The sequence below is a fragment of the Amblyomma maculatum genome, unplaced genomic scaffold (genome assembly GCF_055883805.1).
Source record: "Amblyomma maculatum isolate TAMU_Amacu unplaced genomic scaffold, ASM5588380v1 scaffold_13, whole genome shotgun sequence".
Taxonomy (NCBI): Eukaryota; Metazoa; Arthropoda; class Arachnida; order Ixodida; family Ixodidae; genus Amblyomma; species Amblyomma maculatum.
The window spans coordinates 6,397,743-6,411,697 of NW_028146738.1; positions in this window are offsets into that span (position 1 = coordinate 6,397,743).

Genomic DNA, 13,955 nt, shown 5'->3' on the forward strand with positions numbered 1-13,955 from the left:
AGAGACTCGGCGTGCTCTGTACTCGGAGCGAAACATGGCATTTCAAAGCGCATGCCCAATCGCCCTTGACAGAGAACTAGCTGTGCGAGACAGTGGGCAAATGCGGTCAAGAGAACACGAGGCATTAGTGCTCGTAGTGAAAGTTCTACAGCATCCCTAGCCGAGGCAACCTAAGCCCAAGAGAAGGCGAGGCGGCAAGAGCGGGAGGTGTGATAGGTGCGGCAGGGCACAGTCATCGGACGTTTTCTGTTACAAAAACTCGGTTGTCATGAGTATTCAAAAGTAGGCCACTTGAAGAAAAAGGTGCCGCATAGTTAGGGCAAAATTTAAAAGCACCCACTTGCTCAAATATTTCGACGAAGACTCTGAGCATGAACTGTATCATTTGGTTAACTCAACCCGATCATGTTATGAAGGGGGCATTAACATTGAGGGGCATGCCCGTAATATGCAGGTTGACACGGGATCAGCCATCACAATCGTTCCAGAGCTAGTGTACCAGTCCCACTTTTCGCGCGTAAGAGGCGAACCATGCAAAATGTCGCTTCGCACGTATACTAGGGAACAGATACAACTTAAAGGGCAGTGTGACGTAGCTGTTCAGTACAAGGATAATAGCATGGCGCTACCTGTCGTTGTTGTTCAGGGCAACAAAAAGAGGTTACCAGCACTACCTGGCCGAAATTGCCTGGAACATCTCAGACTTGACTGCCTGGAAATTGGACAGGTGGCACTTAAACAAAAGTACCCTTCGGTGTTCTCTGAGAAATTAGGAACAATATACAAGTTGCAACCAAAAATTGTTCTGAAACGTGGTACAGTTCCTGTAGTTTGCCGCGCTAGACCTGTACCCTTTCCATTGCAGAAAAGGTTTAGGAAATTGTTGGAGCAAGTGGAAACAGGCATGATGCAGCCAGTAATGCGCCGCGGTTGGGCTACACCGTTAGTCATTCTTAAAAGAAGATAACAGTACCAGGTTATATGGAGACTATAAGATAACCTTAAACACTTCATTGAAAACAGATCGTTACCCACTACTCAGGCCCGAGGATATGTACACTGCTTTGAAAGGAGGAAAATTATTCTGTTTACTAGACATTTCTTTGGCGTACCAGCAATAGCCGCTTACTCCAGAGTCCAGATCATTTTTGATGTAAACACTAGCCTGGGGTTGTTTGAATGTCAGCGCCTACCTTACAGGTGTGGCTAGTGCCCTGGTAGTATTCAAGTCCATGATGGACAAAGTGCTTCACGGCATCCCGCATGTCAGATGTTACATCCTTGACATGATCGTGACTGGGCAAGATATAGCAGGCTGCCAAATAACACTGGAGCGTGTCTAATACCCGTGTCACACGAGCAAGCGAAAACTCTTACCTAAGCGCTCTTTTAGCGAGTTGAGACTTTTATTCAAAAGGAGTTGCATAGCAGACACACGGCGCTGGCGATCTCTTTTTAGAGTTTCCTTCGGAGGACGCTATGAAAAGCGCGGCGCTACATCTTGAAACAAAACCGGACAAAATAAAACCAATTAAACCGACGTAACGCTAAATATAAATCAAATACGCCTGTTATTATATGCGGTTTATAGTAAATTTAGCTACAGTATGTTCACAAACGGTAAATTTAAAAAAAAAAATGCGCATCCGCATCGGTGGTTAGCGTCATCACGTGATATCTTAAACTGCACACCAGAGTGCCGTACAAAAAGTGCATTTTGCCCCTTGTTAATCTACGAATCATAAATATATTTGTTGAACTGCGCAAACCGTGGCACAAAATTAAACCGCTGCTTTCTTTCATTACTAGATGATAATCGCTGGTGACCACTACGAAGTTCGTCCGTGTGCTCTGCGATGTCAGCGCACGTTAAAGATCCCCAGGTGGTCAAAATTACTCTGTAGCCCTCGACTACGGCTCCCCTTTCTTTCTTTCTACTTTCACTCCCACTTTCCTCTTTTTCCATACGGCGCGGTTCAGGTGTCCACAGAGCAATCGTGACTGATACTGCGCCTTTCCCTTCCTGTGAACGAATTCAAATTTATTATTATTATTATTATTATTATTATTATTATTATTATTATTATTATTATTATTATTATTATTATTATTATTATTATTATTATTATTATTATTATTATTATTATTATTATTATTATTATACCAATCAAATATTGCCAAGCAGGATAAGGCGCATTCTTGCAATTTAAATCCTGTAAAGAACAATTCATGAAAATGAGTTACTCAGACCATTCATACAAGCAGAAGCAAGCATTCTGCACGAACGCTCCTCTTCCATATCTAATAATATCAGAGATCAGAAACAACCACTACATACAGCTAGACTATCTCTTTTACTCTGAAGCTTCGCGGGAACATCCGCCTTCTCGAACGATCCAGCAGTTTTCACTGTTCTCAAAGGTGGAGAGACAGCAGTAACAGCATCGCTCTGTTCAAGTGACAGAATATGCAGCATTTAGATCAAATCTGTGAATGCCAATGCCAAATATTCGCTTTCTACTTATACAACCGTTATTCATGGTTTCTTTAGCTTTATTACGGAATTTTTGTTATGGTTGGCTCAGGCATCAATATGGCCCCTATAGTTTTAATGAACTAACTTCAGCAATATTGACACATGCCATTCAAAGACGACGGAGAATTGTACGGGCGATTGGGAAACGACGACAAAAAGAGACTGCTCAGTCCCGTGCTGACCTAACTGGTAGTCGGTGTTTCTGTTCCTCGGTGCCTTCTGTGTAATGCTCTGTTACAAGTCAGGTGGAGGCTTTGCCGGCTATCGATCCAGTCCTGCGTAAACAACCTATCACTACGGAGCTTACACCGGTATATCACCGCATCGGCCGCCACCTAAGTGGAGAGCCCCCTGCATTCGGGACCTTTCCGGCCACTACCAGGACGACGCAGCCTCAGACGGCTGTACAACATGCTGCAATGACATCTGAGAGGAGGCTTCCCAAGCACATCCTATCAGCCGCGAACACCTCCGTCTTTTCATGGCGATGTGTTCGAGCACGCCGAGGACTGGCTTGAGACCTACGAGCCAGTCGCTCGTTACAACGGGTGGACCGATAAGCGTATGCTCCAGAACGTGTACTTCACTCTTTAAGCGTCTGCGCGGACAAGGTTTGAAAACCATGAGGCTTTATTTTCCATCTTGGGAAGCCTTCTGTCGTGACTTGAAGGCCACTTTTTCTAGTGCCGACCGCCGGGAGCGAGCAGAAGATGCGCTACACTCCCGCAGTCAGCGCCAGAATGAGAGCGTGCGTATGTTCTTTGAGGACATGACACGCCTCTTCAAGCGCGCAGATCCGCAAATACCGGAAGAGAAGAAGCTGCGCCACCTGATACGGGACGTTAAGCAAGACCTTTTCGCGGGACCGGTGCGCAACCCATCGCGCACTGTAGCGGAGTTTCTCAGCGAGGCTACCACCATGGAGACAACGCTGCCACACCGAGTCCGTCAATACCACCGCGACGTCAAAAGCATTGCATCCGACGCACTCCCTATGCATTTTGGCAGACATGGGCTCATTACGCAACCTCACCCGTTTTGTCGTGCGAGAGGAACTTGAAGCCTTCCGGATACCTGCCAACACATCTTTTCCTTCACTGGCGGAAGTCGTCCGAGACGAGGTTCACATGGCAACTGAGCAAGTGCCTGACGTTCCCCATCAGTTAGACGTGAGACCTATATACGCGTCCGTCCTACATAAGTCTCCTCCCCCGCCGGACCATGGTGTCAATGCCGCAACTCCAGCAATAGAGCCGCAGGGTCCTCGCATGGGAGACCTTGCATGAAGCCGAATGGGGCCTCGCTATTGCCCTCTGCCATCCTACCAGCGACCGCGTCAAAATCGAGCATAGCGGACCCGGAACCATCGGCCCCTCCGCTATCATTGTGATGAAGCAGGTCACCTCCACCGGACGTGCCCGTACCGCCCTGTCGACATGCGGGGTTTTGCACCGAACGATCCCTGCCCTCGGAATCACAAACGGCCTGCTGAGATCGCTAGCAAACTTACAGCGCCACAGTATCCCAGCACGTCCGGTTACCAAAAGCGTCGGTCTACGTCCCCGACAAGCTACCGATCACCAAGCCCCAACCATTCCAGACGTCGCTCTCCAAGCCCGCGCCGGGAAAACTAATACCAGCAGCCTTCGTAGGCAGGGTCGCTGATGTCGGGAAATGTGAAGATCCTCCGTCATCGTCAGACCGATCGGACGAGAGTTTTCTGTTGGCAGGTAGCGACAGCATCCGACGTGCTACCTTCGATCGGTACAACAACATTTCACTTGGGACATGTTGCGACAGCATCCGAGATACTACCTCCGATTTGTGCATAACAAAGGAGTTCATGCCACCGCGTTACTCGACACTGGTGCCAAGTATTCAGTAATGAGTCATGGTCTCCCTCGACAATATGGTAAAGTTTTGACGCATTGGTCCGGCCCGAAAAATCACACAGCGGGAAGTCACTTGATTGCCCCTGCAGGCAAGTGCACAGCGCGGGTCAGCATCCGTGTTTTTTTTTGTATGTCGAAGAATTCGTCGTACTTCCCGAGGTTTGAAAGACTTGATTCTTGGCCTTGACTTTCTGCAGACCCACGGCACTGTCATTGACTTGAAAGAAGCGTGTGTGACATTTTCGACCAAATGGGCCGTGGCGCGGATTCAGCACGAGGATCCGGGACTGAACGCCTTGCTTTTAGTTGACGATGACGTGAGGGTATCGGCACCGTCTAGTGTCCTGGCTTTTATGAGGCATTACTCATTTCACGATTACGAGGGCATCGCGGATGGGCAACCTCCCGCTTCTACTCGAGAAGGAATTGGCCATTGCTCGAAGACTAGTGCAACTCCAGAGCGGTTCTGCTACTGTCCTCTTGACTAATTTTGGCTAAGGAGATGCGGCACCTCGCCAAGGAGAGGGCCGTTCCCTTCCTTCATGACGTTACTGCCTTGCCTCATTTATGTACCACCGGGGCCAACCCTCAAGAAGAAGCCGCATCTTGTCAGGCTCTTCAAACCGTTAAAATTAGCCCGGACTTGACGCCTGATCAGAGGAATCTTTCCTCGGCTCTTCAGACCGATTTCGCAGACTGGTTAGCCACGGGCTCCAAGGTCGGCTGTACTCCTGTCGCCAAGCACCGCATCATCACCGATGAGTCCTCGTTGCCGGTATGCCAGCGCCCGTACCGGGTAGGAACGTGAAGCCGATAAAAAGGCAAGTGGATGAAATGCTTGCGGATTTTGTGATCCAGCCTTCGACGAGCCCATGGGCGTCGCCAGTGGTCCTTGTCAAAAAGAAAGGTCGCATGTTGAGATTCTGCGCCGATTGCCGAAAGCTAAATATCGTGACCAAATAGGACGTCTATCCGCTCCCCAGGATCGATGAAGCCCTCGACCGACTACGCAACGCCAGGTACTTCTCCTCATTAGACCTCAAAAAAGTGGATACTGGCCGATCGAGGTGGATCACAAAGACAGAGAGAAGACTGCATTTGTGACGCCCGATGGTGTATACGAGTTTAAGGTGCTTCCGTTTGGTCTTTGCACTGCGCCGGCCACGTTCCAACGTGTGATGGACACGGTTTTGTCAGGAATGAAGTGGCAGTCGTGCTTGGTGTACTTAGGTGATGTTATTTTCTCGCCTACTTTCGAGCAACACCTGAACCGGTTGCGCATTGTGCTTCAAGCACTCAAAAGCGCCCAACTAACGATCAAGCCTGAGAAATGCCACTTCACTTTCAAGGAACTACGTTTTCTCGGCCATGTTGTTACTGCACAGAGCGTCCTCCCTGATCCGGACAAGACTACCACAGTGTCAAGTTTTCCACACCCCATCAACAAAAAGATACTTCAGCGATTTCTGGGTCTTTGTTCTTACTACCGACGCTTCGTTCGCGATTTTTCCTTGATAGCTGAACCGCTGACAGCGCTAACCAGAGAAGACAAAACCTTTCTTTGGGGGAGGCGATCAAGACCAAGCCTTCCAGGAGCTTCGAAGTCGTTTACACAGACCCCCAATACTGACCCATTTCAATGAAGATGCCGCAACCGACGTACATACTGATGCAAGCAACGTGGCCTCTGGGTGGTGCTCATCCAGTGGCAAGACGGAATAGAACAGGTTATCGAGTATGCGATCCGAACACTCTGACGATCGGAGGCGAAGTGTTCGACCACAGAACTATTCGCCTTGCGGTAATCTGGTCCATCAGCAGGGTTTGCTAGTACAGCTTGAAGCAAAATTTAATGTAATTCTGCGATCGATACCCAACATCCAAACGTAATATCTTATTGTGCATCAACCCCAACAACCTTAATGCTGAGGAACCAACACTAAGCTGAAAGCCAGTGCATTATCTCTCTTTACCACTGCTTGCGCAGACATGCAGTTCCAAAGCAACATACCATGCAAGCCACTCAAACTTTTCAGCCTATCAATCAAACAGCTGTTCCCAATAAGTTATTCTGTGAACCTTAGCATTTTTAATTGAATTAAAGTCTGTTTATATGTCACTCAAGGCCGGAATTGCAGTTCAAATAGTTCAGACCATCTTAGTCACGGTGCACAGTGGGCTTATGTTCCTGCACAGTCCACTATATATACAGCTCTCAACTCCTTTGGATGTTTTAGGCTCGTGTTATCGACAATCCTCAAGATACGAAGTCCATAAGTGCCGCGCTTAATCAAGAGAAATGGCAGCGCTGTACAACCGTCATTAGGTGTGCGTTAGCTAGCAAATGACTCCTGTCGTTTACTGAAATTAAACGAACAATGCAGTCTGCAGTAAGGGTTTTTTCATGCAAAGGAAGTAACGACAGTTGTGGCGTAGTCGACGAACCTAGGGGCGGAATCTTGAAGACATAGCGCGAAAAAGTCGGGGACAACTAACACAGATGTAGACAGGACAGGCGCTAACTGACAACTTTTCGGAAGCTTGCGCATTTTTATCAAACGAGTTTACGACAGCGACAAGCTGCATGCTGAAATCGAGTCCAATTATAGACGGTATGCACGTGACGTCATCCGCCAGGGGCGCTAGCGGCCGGCGCAGCATTCGCCGTATGCGTGGTCGTGTGTGCGGAAGCCGCACCCATCCGCAGTATTCAACTCGTGATCCGTGGGATAGACCTTTCGCGTCTAGACGGAATTTCTGCTTGCACCAGCGAAAACCACGTGAGAGAGTGGATACACCCGAGGACTTCGTGGAACAAGAAAAAAGACAGTCTCGACGAAATTTCTGACTTTTTGAAAACAACGGCTCATACGACCGCGGTAACTTCGTCGAGGTGCGCCGCGTACTAGAAGACCACTTATTCGCGTTGCATTCTCCGACATCGGTGCCTGCCTTCTGAAATGCGGTCTTAAGCTCTGCGACAGGTGAAGAAATTAAAACAGACTAAGCCATGAAAGTTTTAATTTTTGGCAAGTGAGCGAGGCCAGGAGCCACACGTACATGAGGATGTCGATGCCTGGCGTGCTATTTTTAGAGGTGAGCAAATTGCGATGTGTCTGTTCGCTTAGCTAACGCTGCCACCTCCTCTGACTTGACATGTTACAACTGTATCAAGCGTTGTCGCTGCACATAGCGTGGTTACAAACCTAGGTTTCGTGGGTTATGTGCATTTCAAGCAGAGCAACGTTGCCCATACTGAATTTGTTGAACATGCTGTCTGGGTGTGCCGTTTCTGCTGCGAGCGCGTGAATAAATTTTTTTTGCTGTACCTTCTGTAATCTAAATTAAGCTATTGAATTGATTGGCTTCACTATTGGAACAATGGCTGTGCAAGCTTCCATCAGCAGTTTGCAAACCTCCGCCACTAGAAATGTGCGTTTCGCGGCAATGCCAGTTTTGGAATTGGGGCATTTAATGTGCTCGCTGTCTATTCAAGATTTGTTCTGCCTTAGTAACAGCTAACAACGGGTTTAATGAGCTGCAAGTCGATTTGCGTGCAATAGGTAGCCGGCCACTTTTGCTGTCAAGCTGTTGCACGGGTGAATGCCTAGTTGCAACACTGAAAATGTAGTGCTATGTCCCGGAGCAATAAAATACCTCAGCAGACTTCATCCGCATAAATGGCTCCACAACGATAAGTGGATGTGGACGTATTTAACAGCTTGATAAAACTTTACGGACCACTTCCAATATATGCGGGGCACCTGACAGCGAACCTGATACTGCGCGAGACGATGCGTGTCGATGCCACCGGCGACCTTTGACATGCAGGACGAGGCGGGACGAAGCTCACGCAATCAGGTAGTATGGCCTCGGTGAATATCTCCTATAAGCGGATTTGTCACCTCTTTCACCAGCTTTTCAAACGACGGCAGCATGTCTTTTGGAGAACAGGGTGAACGAAAAATTGGCAAGCTATAAAATCCACACGCTATCTCGCATGCTCTCTGTAAACAAATGACAGCATGCGAAGTAACGGAATGTCCTAACTGGAGTGTAGTGACAAACGTAAGAGAAAACTGCCAGAACGCTCGGCCGGCCATACTCACGAGGGCAGGTTACTGGGGGCACCGCTGGATGAGCCGAACGACAATCTGGGCTTCATCTTCTTTCTTTTTCCCCGCTTCGCCGCAGCGGTAGACATGGCGTGCTGCATTCGCCACTGCAACGTCAGCTCACAGCAAATCGAAACAATGAGTTCAATACTTTTTCTGCGATTCTACGCGGCAGCAAGGACAAAAATAAGAGCTTGAGGCGCTCATGCATGGCTCTCGTCCAATGAAATATGTGTCAGACGACCAAAGCAGCCACGGCCGAGAACAGCAAGGAAGTAGGCCCCTGACTAAGCGCCAAAGCAGTGTTCTTTACTTTTCGATTGCGCCGCTCAGCGTGACCACGTTTCATAACATTCCGGAGGAGAAGCACAAGCGTGGGGGATGAATGGGAAATAACTCACCCGGTCCTAGCAGGGCTTCGACGGCAGAAATCGGGCTTTCTCGAGCTAGACGAACGCTGACTAGATTCTGAAAGCCTACGTGGAACAAGGTCTCGAGAGGCGCGGTCACGTGGTCAACAAATCGGGTACTATCCGCATCGCACGCGTCTCATCAAGCGCCGCTAAGCAGCAGCCGACCAATCATATGACGCCGCGTTGAAGCGGAGAACGCTGTAGGCTCTTCTTCTTCTGCATTGATATTTGGCACATACCCACAAGGTGGATTGGCCAGGGCTCAGAGTGGACTGCCAAATGTCCTACACAAATTTAATTAGTGTAATAAAGTAATTAACAACTAACCAAAAACATAAGATTTAAGATCACAAAAGTTATTGAAAGAAAAAATATGAAGCAAAAATTTGGAATTTTGTAAATTTGGAATATAATTAGCAAGGGAATCTGTCCGTACTGTGATGTAGTTATGTAAGTACTGACAAGTTTCAGGCAACGCCAATCCTTTCGCACTCGCACCGAAGGAGACTAGAAGCGGGACCGACAACCTAAATCCCAAGCGTGCTATTGGAGTTTCTAAATGCACCCTCCTCTGATGTGAAAACCTTCGGCAAGCGAGAGGGAAGTGACCAATGGTTTCAATCTCACCGTAAGCCTCACAAAGGTTTGTGGGGCTGATCCTGCATTTAATAAATAAAGATTTAGGCGAGGAAGGCTGCATCTCAGGAGAGTCATCGTTACCTCACACTGCCGTGATTTACATGCTCGAACTTTCCATGAGTATATGAGATGTTGGTATTCGGCTGTAGGTAGCAAAGGATCATTGCATGAAGTGGCTAGGTATTGATATCGCTGGAAACGGGACATTCCAAAAACGGTGATATTAGAGATGGTACATGAAACAGATGCATCAAGAGCTGATTTATCCAGGAAATCTGCCGCTTCGTTCTGGAAAATACCGCTGTGACCAAGGATCTAGATGAAGCGTATTTCTTTCACCCACCCCGGTATGAAATACTTTAGTGAGCGGCTCAACAGAGCATCCCGTGCTGGCTCCACTGACAACAAAACAGAAAGAGACTCTGATGGAAAAATTATTTTTGATTGACTGCAGGGAATTTTTAGTAGTCCTAGCCCAATTGCCATAAACTCTGCTAGAAGCTTCGGTGTGTAATCCGGGACAAACACCGAAAAACTCCAGGAAAGAGACTGAAAAAATTCTAATCGCTGCTTTGTGCGCAATCACAGACGCATTAGTGGATATTACAGTGTGATCAGGGAACCTTTCAAGGTGTTCACATAGGAGACTGGATATTAGGCTTGAGGGTAAGTGCTTCACATTAGATGTAAATATAGAACCATAATTTATATCCACAAAAGACCTTGAGAAACCAATAGGAGATATAGAAGCCAGGCCCATACCAATGTTTGCTAAAATGCTCTGCGTGAAAACAACCTGGGGCATGCAGACCCTTGGCCACTGGTGAGTGAGGCTCGCGTCGCGCCCTCCCTTACGCCTTTGTTTTCCTTTCTTCGCCGCCGTTTGCTATCCAACGTGGATGGTAGCATATCTTGAGCTCATTTAGAAGCTTATAAGCTTTTGCGCTTCCCTGCCTCGCAAAAATGCATTCACAAAGCCGCTCGACATATCATACCTCAATCCAGGCAGGAGCTTAACCTACCAGTCAATGCAAGTCTGGAAGGCCTAGCTTTTAGAAGCCGATCTTGATCCTTTTCTGAGCTTTTAATGTGGTTATCTTTTAACAACGAGAAACAGCTTGAAGAACCGTAAAGAAGTGATAAGCTACACTCCCACCCCTCCTAATTCCCAATTACCCAAACCGCGGCCGAGAGTCATCCCTTCAATCAAATAAAGGCTTTATTCATTCATTATCATTTATCTCTGTCATGTCAGCTGCCGCATCTCGCTGCACTTTGTACACCGTATGCTTATATTTATTTTGAAGATATTTTAATTTTTGTCATCATCTTACTCTTCGTATGTCTCTGCAGTTCTTATGTCTATTCTATTCGCATTAGCTCTGAGTTGAAAGCGTCGTGCGCAATGACATGCTTGACCAAGTGGGCTAAGAATAGACACTGTTCAACACCAAGAGTTGCCTTAAATTGGCTGTCAAATTTTCTGCTAAACTAAATTTTCTTAACAGTTTCAGGGCCGATTTTTCTTTCGCCGACTTGGCCGAGTATCGTTCAGTCTTCGTCGTCTTGGACCTTGTCTTTCGTGTCTACGAGAAGAAAAGAAAATCGAAATACGCGCCAAGCATGCGTCAAAGTGACGTCATGCTTTTTGTTTGATTTATTATAATATTTAGAACCATTCGCAGAGGGCGTGGCTGTGAAAAAAAATACTCATGTTTCCCTCAGTTTGTCCTCATGAGGTCTACGGAAGTTTCGCAACCATGGGATCTACCTTGGTAAGAAAATGGTCAGCAGTAATACCAACTCTAGATATTTATCCTTAGATCTTGGTCTTTTTTTTCAGGGATTTGCATCTTTTTGTGAAACCCAGCAAATTTGAAATGCCGTGGAATCGCCAAGGCCCATCGCATGGTCGCGCAACTTGAACAAAACGGGGACAGAAACCCATTCCCAGCGACATCAATCGCTTTGAAGGACTTCGAATGAGGTTGTAAAAATTTTAACTGCTGAGTAACAAACCAAATAACATTTTTACGTTCATATTTTAATAAACTTTAGCTGCTAGATATCTTTAAAAGGACGCGGCATTGTTATTGTGGACAAATTTTAGTGCATCACATTTTTTAGCGGCCTTTCTTGCTCTTGTAAACCCGGTGGAAATCTTACAGAACATGATGGGCTGGCGTAAGGGAAGATAGCGGTTCAACGGTGTCTTCATTGTATCGTCACACGGATGGAGGAAACGTATCGTCACGTCGTCTTCTTGCCATTTGGAAGCAGCACACAAAATGAACGTAATTTCTACTGTGTCAGACGTAGGCACGCGTCATTGTGTTGGCTGCGGTAAAGCTTATATCATGCAAAGCTTCTCGGACGGTGTTGCGTGAGCGTTTTTCAGGAGAGACGTTCCGTCGCTGCAAGTGGCGGCATGCTCTGCTCGAATGACCTGGCTTCGAGGGGGGGGGGGGGGGGGGGGGAGTGGAAGGAGGTGAAAGGGGCTGATCCTGGCCCTGATGGGGCTGGGACAGGTAGGTCACCGCCTCTTGCGGCGGGGGCTAGCCTGCCTCCGAATTTGATCTCTTGTAGGCCGTCATTGCACTCGCCACTGCACGAATAGAACTTTAAATAAAGTGCATGAGTTCTAAGTGAATTGTCAACATCGAATAGTAATAGAAGTGTTCAATAGTGTTTTTTAATGTTCACTTTCCTATTATTGCTCTTATTCATGAGCTTACAAGGTTGATTATTGCCGGCCTGAAAAATGCGTACTATGCATGCGATATACGGGTAGCGGAGAGGTTCAGTGAATGTATTCATGCAAAACGAGCATGAGAGAACAAACACGGAGAAGAAAACAGTACAACGCAAATATTTGTGTTGGGCTGTCTTCTCTTTCGTGTTTATTCTTTCGCACTCGTTCAGCATGAAAACCTACCATCTCGCCCAACTTCTCACGTTATCGGTCATTGTGTCTACTCGGTTTTCACCTCAGATGTTATGCAGTCTGGCACGTATTTCTTTCACTTGCTTCTAATGCATATTGCAGCTTCCTGTACTGGCCCCCGTTCTGCCACGAGGAACATCTCCAGCCTCGAAAGAAGTGCCAGCTGCTTCAAGAGCGCCTCCAGAAACTTCAGCATTGCGCACAACGTCGTCACCAGAGGACCTTGACCAAGATAGTAAATGATATAAGCACGTATATAACGTCATGTAGTTGCTGCATTGGTTGAAGCTCAGCTGCGTTAAACGCCGTGGTTGCGTTTGCAGCAGCTGCAACAAAGCATTTACCAGGGAACTTCACTATCATTCTAAAAGGGCAATAGATAATTTGATTTCATGAGAACATAAGTCAGGACACTGCAACTCTGGTTGAAGGTGTGTTTTCTTGAAAATAAGTTTTTCCTTAATTATTTGAACTAGTATAAGCAAAGAGCTGCGTTTTCGGCACCCAGGCGTGCATGCACTCTAATGTTTGACGAGATGTACACTCAGAAAAAGTCCTGAAACACACCTTTCGATACGTTTCAAGGCCTGGTGGAATACTCTACCATGCAAGGGTGGTATCTTTGCGATAAGGCACTGGTGTTCATGGTTAGAGGCATTGGAACGTAATGGGAACATGTTTTTGCTTTTTTTTGCTGTGAATGCCTTTCTACAGCTTTTTTGAGAGACGTGTCTATAAACAATATCGGTCGAGCCCTTTCTTTCTTTGATCATCTTTGATGAAAAAGTAGAACATTCTTGGCATTGTGCCACGGTGCTGTATATGATGAATCGTTTTCCTTCCTTCTCCATATCAGTTCGGCTTCATTGGTTTGCCAGGCAGAGGAAGGCTAAGTTTCTATGGAAGTTTCGCTACCATAAGATCTACCTTGGAATCGCTACTTTAATCGGCTTCATGGTAGGCTTATGTGATAGTAGTGCGTTTCGAACACAATGCTACTTGAAAAAAAGCTATACTGCCCCTTTTTTTGGTGCCCTGCAGGGCTGAGGGGGTTTTGAAAAAAAAAAGGAACATGCACACAATTGAGCGCATTTTTTTGTTGTCCACGCATATATGCTAGAAGGCTTTCAGCGTGCTATCCAACCAAAAAAAAATTACGGCCGATTTGCATAGTTCTTCAAATGCGAAGTAGGTGCGCGTAGCACTGCTTAGCCGTTGTACTTCAGCACGTCAAGCACGGCGAACCCGCGCCGCAGTGCCTGATGGCCCGGCATCATTCATTGCGACGCGAGGCAAACGCGCTACGCAGCCGCGTTTTCAGCTTGTCTTAAACCATCTTCAGAAATGAACGATAACAGGCACAATGCACCTCTTTACAATGCACTTTTCTCTGCGGCCGGAAGGTATGGGGTAGGA